At 40.0% G+C, this 14,223-nt stretch overlaps 1 pseudogene; it reads right to left on the reverse strand.

Moving 5' to 3' along the window:
- Positions 1-13,604: 13,604 nt before the first annotated feature.
- LOC125356913 lies at positions 13,605-13,923 on the reverse strand (annotated as a pseudogene).
- Between the last annotated feature and the right edge of the window lie 300 nt (positions 13,924-14,223).

A 14,223-nucleotide genomic window follows, 5' to 3' on the forward strand; every position in this document is an offset into this window, starting at 1 on the left:
AAGTTCAACACATGGCCAGTCCACATGAAGAATATTGTGAAAACATTTGAACTTGGTTTTGGATGAGTTTATTTCATTTATGTTTGAATATTGGTTACACCCAATGTTCTGAAAATTCACTTCAAAGAAAATGAGGAAATCATGCTGTGAATGAAGGTTTGACTGAGGAAAAACTGGGAATCCAGCCAGATTGTTCTCCCAGAAATCAGACCTTGCTTGGAATTGATCCTTAGCAGCAGTGATTGGATTTCAAAGCATATTCCTTTGGGGAATGAGATGGGCTACAAAACTAAAAGTCACTTGAGAGAAAAGATTGGATATATGTAATTCAGAGTCCTACCTGCCTCCAACTCCCTGTCCTGTTTCCCCACAGAATAAAATAAAGATGGAGTCTGTTATCCCCACCCTCCCACTCCCCCACTTTAGTTCCACCCACCCTGAAAGACTCCTTTTCCCTAAGAAGATAGAGATCATTCAGGACATTTGTTCATGCCACTTATTTCCTTGCCCAGTGCCCCCTTTACTTGTTTTAATTGAAAAACTTTCACTTCAAGTGTCAGAAAACATATCTTGGGAAAATAAGTAGTTAGAAATAAGGCAAATTTGGGGCTCAAGTGTAGCTCAGTGGTGGTGCACTGGGCTAGCATGCATTTCAGTCTTGGGTTGGACCCTCAGCACTTAAAACTTCCACATCTGGAGAGATAAATATGTGTATTTGAATCCTCACAATTTGGTTAGGATCACAAAATATGACCTTGAGGGCTCTTGTGTGTAGCTCCATTCAGAAACTTTCAAGATGGATGGTGTGTTCAGTGTCTAATGTGCAGTGACCAGTTGCATAGGTTGCTGGGAGAATGAGAACTGGTTGCATAGGTTGCTGGGAGAATAGTGTGGCTGGGCTGAGCCAAAGGAACTTATGTATCTGTCATACATTTATTTTTTTTTGCTCCTGTTGTGCTAATTTACATTTATTCCCCTTTCCCCCCATCTCTGTTCGAGTTCTTGGCTGGGATTCTGAGCTTTCCTGGAAATGTGACACTCTTTATTGGAACCTGAAGACATTTGGGTATATCTTGCTACTTAGCAGGGATGGAGCCTACTACCAGAAAAGGATTCTTCTTCCACAAACTGGTCATTGGGAATAGGTAGTGTTTTTCCCCTCTCTGATATGATGAGTCCCTATCCTGTGTTGTAGTTCAGTGGCCAAGCGCATGGCCTCTGGAATCATGTGGACTCCGGTGTTAGATTCCAGCGCTGAAGGAAACAGTAAATCCTCAGTCAGTGAAGATTCAACAATAATGAACAACACTTATCACATGGCACATCTGGAAGTGACAGATACTTGTCTTATAGAGAGGAGAGCAGTGGCTATTGTGAGGGCTGTAGCCTACTTGGATTCTTGTTATTGACTGTTCAGGCTCAAGTATACTGTTGAGTATGAGACTCTTTTGGTCATGTATTCCGCCCCCCCCCCCTTTTTTTTGTTTTTCTCTGACCACATAGTAATAGGAAGGGTTGGGAGGGGTGCAGAAGCATTATCTGTCATCTAATTTTGCCATGCTTTTGTTAAGACAAAAGAGAGACTGATTATTTTAGAACATGGTGGTCAAGTAGGTAGAGTGAAAACTGTCAATAATATCAAAGCAATTGGTTAAACCAGAGTAGGTAATCATTTTTTAATAAAACTGACTTGAAACAAAAGCTTACTACAAGTAAGTCCAGTATTGCAATTCACATAAAGATAGCATTGACTTTATTCTTCAAGGGTTTCTAGATATTACTCATAAATGGCATGAAACAAATATTCTTGGAAATGACTCAGGTATTTCTTCAGAAACTGTGAGCTTTAAAATGATGATCAAATTCTGGGAAATTTCATTCATGTTCAACATATTTTATTGTTTTATTCCAGCAATGTAATAAAATGCCCATAGATTTTAGAGTCAGAGAAACATAGTTTCGATTTTCACTCTATTTGCTCATATTACTGACTCTTAATTTTCTCTTAGAAATAGTTTTAGTTTAAAAAGATGATGGTACAGATTAAATACTAAAATGCATTTCAACTGCCTTGTGTGATGCCAGTAGCAGCTTCTCTCCTTACCTTTGACTTCCAAGCCCTATATGTAGGGTATACTTGTCTTAAATGAACCTAAATGGACACACACCTTCTCATCTGGAAAGATTCATTTTTTGTCATATAAGAATCATCAATAAGCTCTAATATTCTAAAGTAAGGATTGATGACTGATAATTTTTCTAACTTAAGTTTTGGAAAGGATTAAAATAGGGGAGTGAAATGACTTAATTCAATGACTTGATAAATTGGGAAGGGAGCTTCAATGGTGGCTCACACCTGTAATCCTACTCAGGAGGCTGAGATCTGAGGATCCCAATTGGAAGCTAGCCCAGCAAGAAAGTCCATGAGATTCTTTTTTTTTTGGTGTGTGAGTATATAAATCTTGTATTTTAGTATTTTTTTGTTATCACATGTTAGAGACAAAGCCCAGCTGTGTTACTGCCCTTTCATATGTCTGGTAGCTTAGGTATATCAATGCCAGCATTACCACAATGTGTGACGGGGCATTGTGCTGTGGACCTTCTGTGCAAGCGGCCTCTGTCCATGAGATTCTTTTCTCCAATTAATCACAGAAAAAGCTGGAAGTGGCACTGTGGCTCAAGTGGTGGAGTGCTAGCCTTGAACAAAAAAGAGCTCAGGGACAGTGCTCAGGTTCAGAGTTTAAGCACCAAGACCAGCACAAAATAAAATTAAAAATAAATAAATAAGTAAATAAATGGGGAAAGGATCATGTGTTATTATGAGTGAAGTCTTGACTAAACAATTCATTGCCCAAGTAATTATTGAGGGAAGGCTGAGTGTAAGTAAGGCGCAATTTTAAAGGCTCAGGATTCAACAGTGAACAGAACAGGTTAAATTCTTAGCCTTAGGCAATTTCATGCAGGGGAGATAAAGTTGCATCATCACTGACAGCGATTAAGATGTTAAAGAAAAGCAAGGTCAAAAGAGGGGGTGAAGAAGTGGTGAGGCAGAATTCTTTCTTACCAGTGGTCAGTTGGTCAAGGGAAGGCTTATTGGTGAGGTATCAGGGGAGTAACAGTCTGAAGGAAGTGAAAGACAGTTCAGAAATATTAAATCCAAAAGTGCTCCATGTTGAGAAACAATAGGTTGTAAATCTTCTTGTGGAAGGAGAGAACACAGACCCTACACCAAGATTATCAAAATGACTGGAGCAAGAATGAGAGCTAAGGGGCTGGGGATATGGCCTAGTGGCAAGAGTGCCTGCCTCGTATACATGAGGCCCTGGGTTAGATTCCCCAGCACCACATATACAGAAAACGGCCAGAAGTGGCGCTGTGGCTCAGGTGGCAGAGTGCTAGCCTTGAGCAGCAAGAAGCCAGGGACAGTGCTCAGGCCCTGAGTTCAAGGCCCAGGACTGGCAAAAAAAAAAAAAAAAAAAGAATGAGAGCTAAAAGAGGAGATCAGATGATCAAGGTACAGAAATCTGCAAAACAACTTTGAGCTTAATTTATAGTACTGGATGTACTCCTAACAATTCTTTGAGAAGAGTTAAGTTACATTATTTACTATTGCTTAAAATGGTAATAGTAATAATAATAGAAACAGCAATTAAAATAGTAGCCAGAATAAGAATAATAAAGTTGGACCACAGCTGTGAGATGTGAGTGGCAATTTGTAAGTCTTGAGGGGGTTTTGGTTGTCAGTGATTAAGATTAACTACTGCTGTGGAATGAAGTGAAGGCCAGGGATGCTCATGTACTGCAGGTAAAGAATAGGTTGGTCCTGCATGGTAAAGAATTGTCTTATGTCTCGTGTGATCTTTAGCTGGGTGTTTGTGAAGATAGAGATGGTGCATGCACTTGCACAGATTATGGCTGGGAGGACATTTGGAAGAAACACTAATTCAGATTTGCAAGGTGGCCTCAAATGTGCTGTACACAATCTGCACAGCTGGACTACTATAAGTGGCATCCATGCACACAGGTAGGGATGGGAGTTTTTGAATTTAGAATCTAATATTATGATACATATCAATACATAGGACTTCTTTGCACCATTTTATAATCATTGAATTTCTTAAAAATGGAATTACTATACAGATGAAAGAAAATCGTGTTTCCTCAGAAACTCTTTCATTGAGAGTTGTTCACTGTTATATCAACCAGCACCTAATGGGGGGGGGGGGAGAGGACGTGGAAATTTAAATAGGAAAAGTTTGATTTAAAACCTTATTAACTGTAGTGTGGAATTACTGTGGTGAAGAATAGGTTAGTAAGAAGAGAATTTTGAGAAAAGGCATCTGTAAGGATTAGCACTATCACTAGGATTACCCATCCTGGGCATGGGAATATTGACAACCAGTGCTTACTTTGGATGGCAAAACCATAGTTAATTTGATGGTAAATAAATCGCTATGGTTCTGTAGTGTCAGGACTTGCTAGAAATACCCATTCAGATCCTATGAGAAAGTTACGAGTTGGGAAAAGCCTAGAAGCTGTTTTCCAGTGCTATTCTGCTATGAAACAGAATGGAGGATGCACTGGAGGTACTCCTGTTCCTTGCTTTTTCTTCCAGAATTTAGAAACAGAGAAGTAGCCATGCCCATGACAAAGAAGCTGCCCACTATAAAATCCATGGACCTTATGGGGCCTACGAAATGTAGCACAGTGGAACCGGAGAAAGAGTCCTACCTCTTATATTCCCTACAGATAAGAGTTAATTGAACATTGTGCAAAAGAAAAATAAAAGGATTCATCTTATATTCACAGAACATATGCTGCAAGGTAGATTTGGATCGGAGAGGCAATATATTGCTGACAGGCTCTATCATTTTGGGAGTCCTGTCACTAATAGCAACCTATTTGTCTTATTTGAGTGGTCAATTTAGTATCCTTGAGCTTGTTTTTTTGTGTGTGTGTGTGTGTGTGTGTGTGTGTGTGTGTGTGTGTGATTCTACATACAGGTGAAACTTCTTGATATTTTATTATGTCTTCTAGTATCATAATGCTTGAATATTTTGATTCTAAGATTTGTATTTTTATTACAAGTATTTTCCTTTAAATTCCTGTTATATCATTCTAGTCATATTTGTGTCAATGAAACCTGGAGTTGGTTAAAACCATAAAGGAGGAATTAAATTATATCTATCACAGCTTCTGTCAGAATCAAGTTTTCCATTCGGGGGAAATCAATAACCCACTCACACTTTTTTGCACCTTATTAGCTTTTTCAAGTGTGTCTCATTAGCAAAACCAAAGGGCAAATAATCTTGGGTGGTACCAGCTCAGTCATCATTCTCCTCAGGCATGGGCCAGAGGTATATAGAGAGAGTCCTGGAATGGATTTGGATTGGAAATAGGTAGACAATGTGGGCCCAAATCCTATGACTGATTTGTTATTGCATATGGGATGATTTCACAAGGGCTGATTTATTCTAAAAGACACTTTTGGAAAGTAGTCTCTGCCCCTACGCACATTTGAAGAGATAGATAGGGATGGGAGATTACTGAGAATACCCTGAGTTACTTCTTTTCTTGACTGTGGCCATGGTTATTGGCTTCAGAGTTCTGTGTTCTCATCTCCCTTCATCACCTTGAAAACTGAATTTTAAAAAAAATGGTGCCTATAATTGCCGGGCTAGATTTACCTCCCCTGGTGCAGGGATGCTAAGCTTACTCCCATATTAGTGCTCTCCTTTTCACCCTCTCCCCTGGGCACCTGACCAGCGGGTAGCCAAGGTGGAGCAAAGGGACACGGGCTAGCCTAAGGTGCACGTGGCCGAACGAGATCCCCTTTTCCTCCCTCCTCAACCACCAAGGAAGCCAGGCGCAGAGGGATCTCGGAGACGCTTCGGAGAGCAATCCAATTTAATCGGGAGGGGCTCACAGTAATATAGTAGTGATGACGAGGATTGAGAATGAGCTGGCGATAGGCTGGCGAGCTTGTCCATCCAAGAGCAGCTCCCAAGGACCTCCCTCATGGGCTAACGTCACTTCCCATAGTACTGCTCTCTGGGCAGAGCCCGTGAAAGGAGAGCACACATGCTCACTGGCACAAGGTGGGGGATGGTCTCAAAGCTACCCCTTCTGGTTCTGGACCCAGAAGGAGATAGGTGTGGCTCACTTCCACACTGCGCCAGGGCTGGGGGAAGGGTGGCGTCTCGGGAGCGCTCTCCTTGCCCTTCCCCCTTAAGGCCAAGATGAATCCCCAACATATAATATCTGGGAGTTGTCTTGGTCTTGATCTTCTAGCTACTTCACCCAAAGCATCTCATTATTATAAAATGAAAATGAATTAATCTGAAGGAAGGAATACTGCCAAGATATGTATGTGTTTTAGTCATTGTTTCAGAGGAAAGCAATTTTGTTCTTAGACCTCACAAATACCTTTAGATTTTCAAAGCTTATTATTTAAAAGAGGGATTAGACCTATTCTAAATTTTTAACCATCCCTAGGGATGGCAAGGGACCAATGAGCAGTAGCCACAAAGAGTGAATTATTTTTGCTAGACTGATCTGAAGTTTCCCAGTTGCTCAAGAACAGGAAAACTTCCTGAGGGGCAATGAGACTTCTCTCACTGGAGGTGCTAGACCATCAGACTAACATAGGTGGATTGCACCCAGCCAAGAAGCAAGACCATATCTCAAAGATAATGAGCAAAAGTCAGGAATGGAGGTATGTTTCAGTGGTAAGAGAACATGTATCAGTTAAATTCCACTAATTGCAATAGACTCCAGTGAGTGCCCGAATATGCTTGAAATAGCTCCTTAGTTCCCATTTGCCTATGCCCCAGAAGGAATCTCACCTGGAAACTAGTCTTGGGATGTACTTCTGACTTAGGAGAGCATAAGTCCAGGCAAACTCAGAGCCAGCCCTACTAGGGAAGGAGTTCTTGTGGGGTAAAGTTAGTTCCATTCATCAACTTTGAACTAAGTTCAATCTAACCACACATGGCACCACTGAAGGTGCATATACTCACAGTGAAACAACTTGTTTTTCCTCAATACCTTCTTGCTAACTTCAACAATTTGTTCTCCGGATCCTATTTATTTATTTATTAATACCAGGTTCTCCCTTTGTTTAAATCATCTGTTCAAATGCATTTTTCCAGCTTTCACTGGAGCCATTTTTTTTTTTTTTCATGAGCTTACCCTACTCCTGGAGCAGCTTTAGGTGAGAGGAGGAGATTCTGTTTTGCGAATCACCCCATCCCGGCAGAGCCCAGCTTGTGGGATCTCCTTTCCTGCCTCCAGCACCAGCTTGTACCAGTCCCTGAACTCAAGCTCTCTCCTCAGGGTTGTCAGAACTGATCAGTGTTCACTAATATGATGAGATAGAATTTCTCAATTTTTTAGGTTAGCGTGACATGCAGTCAACAGTTCAGACATGTGCTAAAGCTTATCCTCTGAACTATTAGCTTTTGGATGCATCTAGTCTTTCTATGAAAAATAACTCCAGAGTTTTCTGAAGAGGGCCAGGGCAGTGAGACCAATACTTTCTTTTAGGTCATGGTGCTCATGTTGTAATTTATATGGGGGCAGCCAGGAATCTTCTAAACGGATGGCTAAAGAATTGCCCTTCTTTTCAGGACTTTCCAATGTCTTTCTGCAAGCAAGCGCATAGAGGTAATTGTAAGCAGATGGATGGGAACCCTGAGGCACTATAGTACATTCTTCATTTATTACAGACAGAGCTCTGTTGAAGGAGAGAGGAAGAAGGAGCTGGGGTAAATGAGAAATTTTTATGTTTCTGTGTTGCTACTGACAAATTGAATATAATTACAATGAAGACATATGGGGATCTGGGCCAGAAGAGATCATTTTTTGTTATCGATTACTATTATTCTTATTCTTCTTATTATTATTCATGGAGGCTGCTCTCCTTATAGCCCATCCAGGGCCCGGGTTTGCTATATAGCCCATATTGGCCTCCAAGTTATGATCCTTTTGCCTTAGCCTCCTGAGTGTTGGGATTACAGGTGCATACTACCACATCTGGCTTTGCTATTGGTTTCTAATCACATGGCAGGGTAAACAGAGAACATTCTGAAAATGTGGTCAGATAGAAGACCAGTGTGAGGTGCTCTAGAGAAACTTCTTTGACTTAGACATTGTGTGAGAACCTCCTAAGAAAACATCAACGTGCTTTGAAGAATTGTTCTGTTTCGTCCCCAATATTTATTTTCTGTGATGTTTTTCCATTGTAACTTCAATACGTAAATGAAAAGGATATATATGTGTATATATATACATATATGGTATATATTTCATATTTATGTATATGTTTTATTGAGACTGAAAAGATTTTTAAAAATTAGAATCTTAAAATCCAGAAATTCAGAAGGGATTTTGTTAGGCAGGTTCAGGTTTTAGTGAAGCAAAAATAAATTCAACTGGGGCTGGGAATATGGCCTAGTGGCAAGAGTGCTTGCCTCATATACATGAAGCCCTGGGTTTGATTCCCCAGCATCACATATATTGAAAACAGCCAGAAGTGGTGCTATGGCTCAAGTGGCAGAGTGCTAGCCTTGAGCAAAAAGAAGCCAGGGACAGTGCTCAGGCCCTGAGTCCAAGGACCAGGACTGGAAAAAAAAAAAAAGAAATTAAACTAACAACATCACTTTCCTTTTAAAACCCTATTGATTCTTATTTTATTCTATTCATCTGAACTTAAATGAGCAACTTCTCTCCTCATGTATCCTGTGTATTCATCCAAAGTGGGTTCTCCTTTGTTGTTGTTGTTTTTGACACCAGTCCTGTGGCTTAAATTTAGGGCCTGAGCACTGTGTCTTAGCCTTTTTGCTCAAGGCTAGCACTCTACCACTTGAGCCACATCTCCACTTCTGGGTTTTTGGTGGTTAATTGGTAAAAAGAGCCTCATGGGCTTTCCTGCTTGGGCTGGCTTTGAACCTCATTCTTCAGTTCTCAGCCTCCTGATTAGCTGGGATTACAGGTATGAACCACTGGTGCTTGCCTGAAAGTGTTTTTGAAAAAAATTATTAGATTGATTAAAACCACATGAAGCAGACATTTAAAGCAGAAGGAAGGGAAATGAATCTACCACAGGAGAAGTAACAAAAAGTGTATCTTGGGAGCACAAGTGTGGAAGTACATTTTATTATAATTTAAAAGAAGAATTTAAAAATGATTTAATTTTGGTTTTCATCTCCCATCTTTACTCTTACAGTATATTCTAACAAATAAAGAAAAGATGCTGCCAGATACTGGTGGCTCACATCTGTAATCCTAGCTACTTAGGAGGCCGAGATGTATGGATTGTGGTTCAAAGCCAGCCCAGGCCAAAAAGTCCCCATGAGACTCTTATCTCCAGTTAACCACTCAAAAACTGGAAATGGAGCTGTAGCTCAAGTGGTAGGGTGCTAGCCTTGAGCAAAAGGAGCTCAGGGACAGTGCCCAGGACCTGAGTTCCAGCCCCATGGCTGACAAGAGAGAAGGGTGGGGAGTTAAGTGATCAAATGAACTAAATGAAACTTACACATATTTGTAAATAACTAATTTGTGTGTAGGTGTGTATGCTTTGTGCTGAGGATGGCATCATCCTCAGGTACCAACTCAATAACTACGTGTTTTTCTATTGAAAACAGCTTTAGGGACATGTTTTGATTTCTACCTGATTTCTCAGTCTCCTTAAGTCATGCATGGATTTCCTGCACACACTCTCCCATCCGTGCACAATGGTAGGGTCCTATCTGCTTCCTCTAGCAAGCTTATTCAGAGAATTATGACCCCAATGAAGCTCATACTGCAGATTACACATGCATTGTGTTCTACCAGCAGTCCATTTAGGCCCACTAAGGGACTTTGCATGCTCTTTGATTGTAGATCTCCAGATATCCTGCCACACTTATGTTGACTAACCTCTACAGTACTGGCAGTGAAGGATTCAATTCTACTCCTTTCTCTCCACAGGGCTTAGCAAGGTGCCTGGCCTTCAATATCTCTTGAGAAATGTTTTTGAGTTGACTTCATGCCCATACTGCTGATCTCAGAGCTGCTACTAGATGCTTTGGAGACAAGAAAGACCATTAGATATTTATAGAATTAACAATACTAGTTTGCAAATGTCATTGTTGTTTTTGGATTTCTTTTTGCTGTACAACAGCTATATGATATGATGAGTAATGGCAAATCTCACTGTTTCTGAATTTTTAGATATATGAATCTAGTATATTTGTTTTTTTTAAAATTAATTAATTAATTAATTATTTTTTGGCCAGTCCTGGGTTTTGGACTCAGGGCCTGAGCACTGTCCCTGGCTGCTTCTTGCTCAAGGCTACCACTCTGCCACTTGAGCCACAACGCCACTTCTGGCCATTTTCTGTATATGTGGTACTGGGGAATCGAACCCAGGGACTCATGTATATGAGGCAAGCACTCTTGCCTCTAGGCCATATCCCCAGCCCCCTGAATCTAGTATATTTGTGTGGATTTTTCTTTCAGGTTAAGTAACTACTGAGTACTGCAGTCCTGACTTATAAACCCTATTTTCCATCTCTAATCATTTTCATTGCTTTTCTCAAGTTCTCATTCACTTGTTTTTTAGTTTCTAAATGACATGGTATTAATATGCTCCATGGATATATATATATATATGTATGTGTATATATACATACATACATATATATTATATGTTGCTGGTCCTGGGGCTTGAACTCTGGGCTTGTATGCTATTCCTGGTCAACACTTGCTCAAGTCTAACACTCTACTACGTGAGACACAGCTCCACTTCTGGCTTTTCTGTGATTAACTGGCAATAAGAGTCTTATTGATTTTCCTGTCTAGGCTGGTTTCAAGCCATGTTTCTCAGATCTCAGTCTCCTGAGTAGCTAGGATTACAGAAGTAAGCCACTGGTGCCTGGCTTCATATTCTATATTCTTATTTGTTACATTAATTATTTTCTCATAATCAGTCCAATAATATCAAGTAGGAACATATGCCTAGTCATGGAGTTTGTTTTTTTTTTTGGCCAGTCGTGGGCCTTGGACTCAGGGCCTGAGCACTGTCCCTGGCTTCTTCCCGCTCAAGGCTAGCACTCTGCCACTTGAGCCACAGCGCCGCTTCTGGCCGTTTTCTGTATATGTGGTGCTGGGGAATCGAACCTAGGGCCTCGTGTATCCGAGGCAGGCACTCTTGCCACTAGGCTATATCCCCAGCCCCAGTCATGGAGTTTTTGATCAATTTTTAATGACAGATAGGATTTTCTTTGGTGATATTGCATTGAAACTCTATTTATAATAGATTTATCATATTCTATTATATAAGTGTATAGTAGCTTTCTATGTCACTAAACAATGCTATCTCTTACCAGGTTTGGTTACATGAAATTAATTTAATAGTTCATCTCCTCTATGAATACATCAAGTCCACATCTCACCTCACATTATATTTTAAGGTGCAGAGAAGCAGAAAATGATCTAGTTCTATTTTTTCTGCATTATAAAACTTCAGCAGGGTCAAATTTTATCCTCATTTGTGTAATGTATTCTATTCAGCTGAATACTGTTTTTTCCCCTGTAATGTCATTGGAGAGATTTCACTTAATACCATGCAAGTAAAATTATATCTCTATTGAATATATCTTTCTTTAAAAGCATATTTATACGTTGTATCTGATTTGATCTTCACAACAATATTGTTAGTTGTTGCAGGTATCATAGTAGTTGATTGCCATTACACTAGAAAGCCATAGTGACAAAACCAGAATGGTACTGACATGATTGGAATTATACTACAAAGCCATAGTGACAAAACCAGAATGGTACTGGTATGATTGAAATTATACTACAAAGCCATAGTAACAAAACCAAAAGGGTACTGGCATGAAAACAGGCACTTAGATAAATGAGAAAGAATAGAGGACTGAAGGTGGGTCCTCTAAGAATGGAAACTTTGAAAATGGTAGAGGAAAATATAGGGGAAATGTTTTAAGATCTATACATAGGCAACGACCTTCCGAATAGAACTCTGATTGTTTAGGAAATAGTAAGTAAAAGTTAACAAATTGGGTTGTATTAAAAGGCTTCTGCATTTGTAATTTAATACAATTAAGAAAACAATTACAAAGAAAATAATTACTTGAGTGAGGAGGCAGATTATATAGAATGGAAGAAAATTTTTGTTGACTGTTCAGCTGACAGGGGATTAATATCCAAAAATACTATGGAAAGAATTAAAAAGCATCAAAGGCCAGAGGAACAAATATAGTCCAGTCAAAAAGTTGACAAATGAATTGAACAACATTTCTCCAAAGAAGTGTAAATAGCACATAAATACTTGAAAAAATGTTTAACATCATTAGTGATGCAAATCAAAATGACATTAAGGTTCTATTTCACCCTATTCAGAATGGCTACCACCAAAAATAAACCAACAAAAAATGTTGTCCAAGATACAGAGAAAAAAAGAACCCTTATTGGTGGGAACCTAAATTAATGCAGCTACAGTGGAAATCGGTGTGGAGGTGCCTTACAGAAACCAACTTACTAAAAATAGAACTTCTATATGATCCAGTTATACCTCTTTGGGGCATATACCCGAAATCAGCGTGCGATAGAGATGCCTTTAAATTCATGTTTATCAAAACTCTTCATGATAGTCAAGTTCTGAGGTCATCCCAAGTACTCATCAATGTATGAATAAAGAAAATATGGTTTGTGAGTATATATATGTGTAATAATAGAGTATACATTATACGTATAGGTACATATATAAGACCATAAGAGGAATGAAGTTATGATTACTATTTTTATTCTAAAGTAACTTAATGAAACATGGTCAATGTGGCAAGAATTTAGGCTCCCTACTAGGCCAAAGGAAGACTAAGGCTCACATTCTACAGAAGTGCCAACTCAGACAGATCCAGCAGCCACTCAACTCCTAAAGGTCTCCAGTTAGAGGAATGTAAAATGTGGATGAGACTGGCCAAAATATAGAAGGCATAGTAAAAAGAAAATACAAAGAAGAGCACCAAGCAGGATCAAGAGACAAAGGGCACTAAGAAGTCTCAGCATTTCTTCAAGGGAGACTGCCGTACCTGGTCCAGAGGACAGAGGCTGCAACAGCTAGACACCAGATTATCACAATGAGGGGCTACTTTGCCACAAGACCGCACCCTTCTTTCGTGTATCCCTGGAGCCACAATCGGGCCACAAAGATAGAAAAGACTCTCCTATGCTGGTGTGGTGTTTATAGGGCAATGGAGCCCTTTATTGGCTTTGCGTGAAAGGGAGAGTGAGGAAAGGAGAATGAGGCAAAGCATGTGCCATGGCTTTAAGAATTGTCCAGGAGTTCATGTTTAATTGCATTGGATCCCTGGGCAAGGATGCAGCCATCCCCCAAATGGGTAGAATGCCCAGCATCTCCCCAACCTAAGCTCTCCCACTCTGACATGGACCAGACACACAATGGGCTATCCTTTTAACAGCCAGCTGATTCTCGACGTTGAAGAGCAGGGATTTTGACTTTCTATCTGTTTAGAATCCATAACAAAAACTAAGCAGAGGCAGCAGGAGGAGAGCAAAGACACTGGCAGTCCTGCATCTCGCTAGGTCTTTATAGCAGTGTCTTGATTTGTAGAGCATCCTTGACTTTTTAGCTCCCTATCATTCCTTGGGGCAGGTGGCCAGTGACAGACACAGCCTACACACCTGGCTTCAAAGGATTGATCGCTGCCCCTTGGAGACAGGCCTTCTCACGATTCCATCACAGGAAGAGCTAGTGCAGTTGTAAAGCACTTCTCTGTTACTCTTCCATTGTAGCTATGCATCACCGTGATCTTATCAGTGATATTCAGACTGGTCTACCCTCTTGACCAGCAAGCACAGCAGGTGCCGCAGGTCCTCCGGCACTGTCTCCAGGGCCATCTTCAGTGATGGGAGAACAGCTGGAGACCTTGTCGTAGCGTCCATACTACCAGAATTAAGCTGGAATGGAATTAATGTTTTATGTAATTGTCAAGAAAATGAATAGGACACATTAATTGAAATAAGCCAGTTTCAGAAAGATAAATACTGCATGTTTTTTTCCTCATGTACAGAATCTTGATTAAAATATATAAATATGGGATAGCTATATATAATATATGCATTTATATCCATGTGCAAATACATATATATATATATACCTATGAAACAGAATGCATGCATATATGTGAGTGTATCTGT

The sequence above is a fragment of the Perognathus longimembris genome, chromosome 8, assembly GCF_023159225.1.
Source record: "Perognathus longimembris pacificus isolate PPM17 chromosome 8, ASM2315922v1, whole genome shotgun sequence".
Lineage (NCBI taxonomy): Eukaryota > Metazoa > Chordata > Mammalia > Rodentia > Heteromyidae > Perognathus > Perognathus longimembris.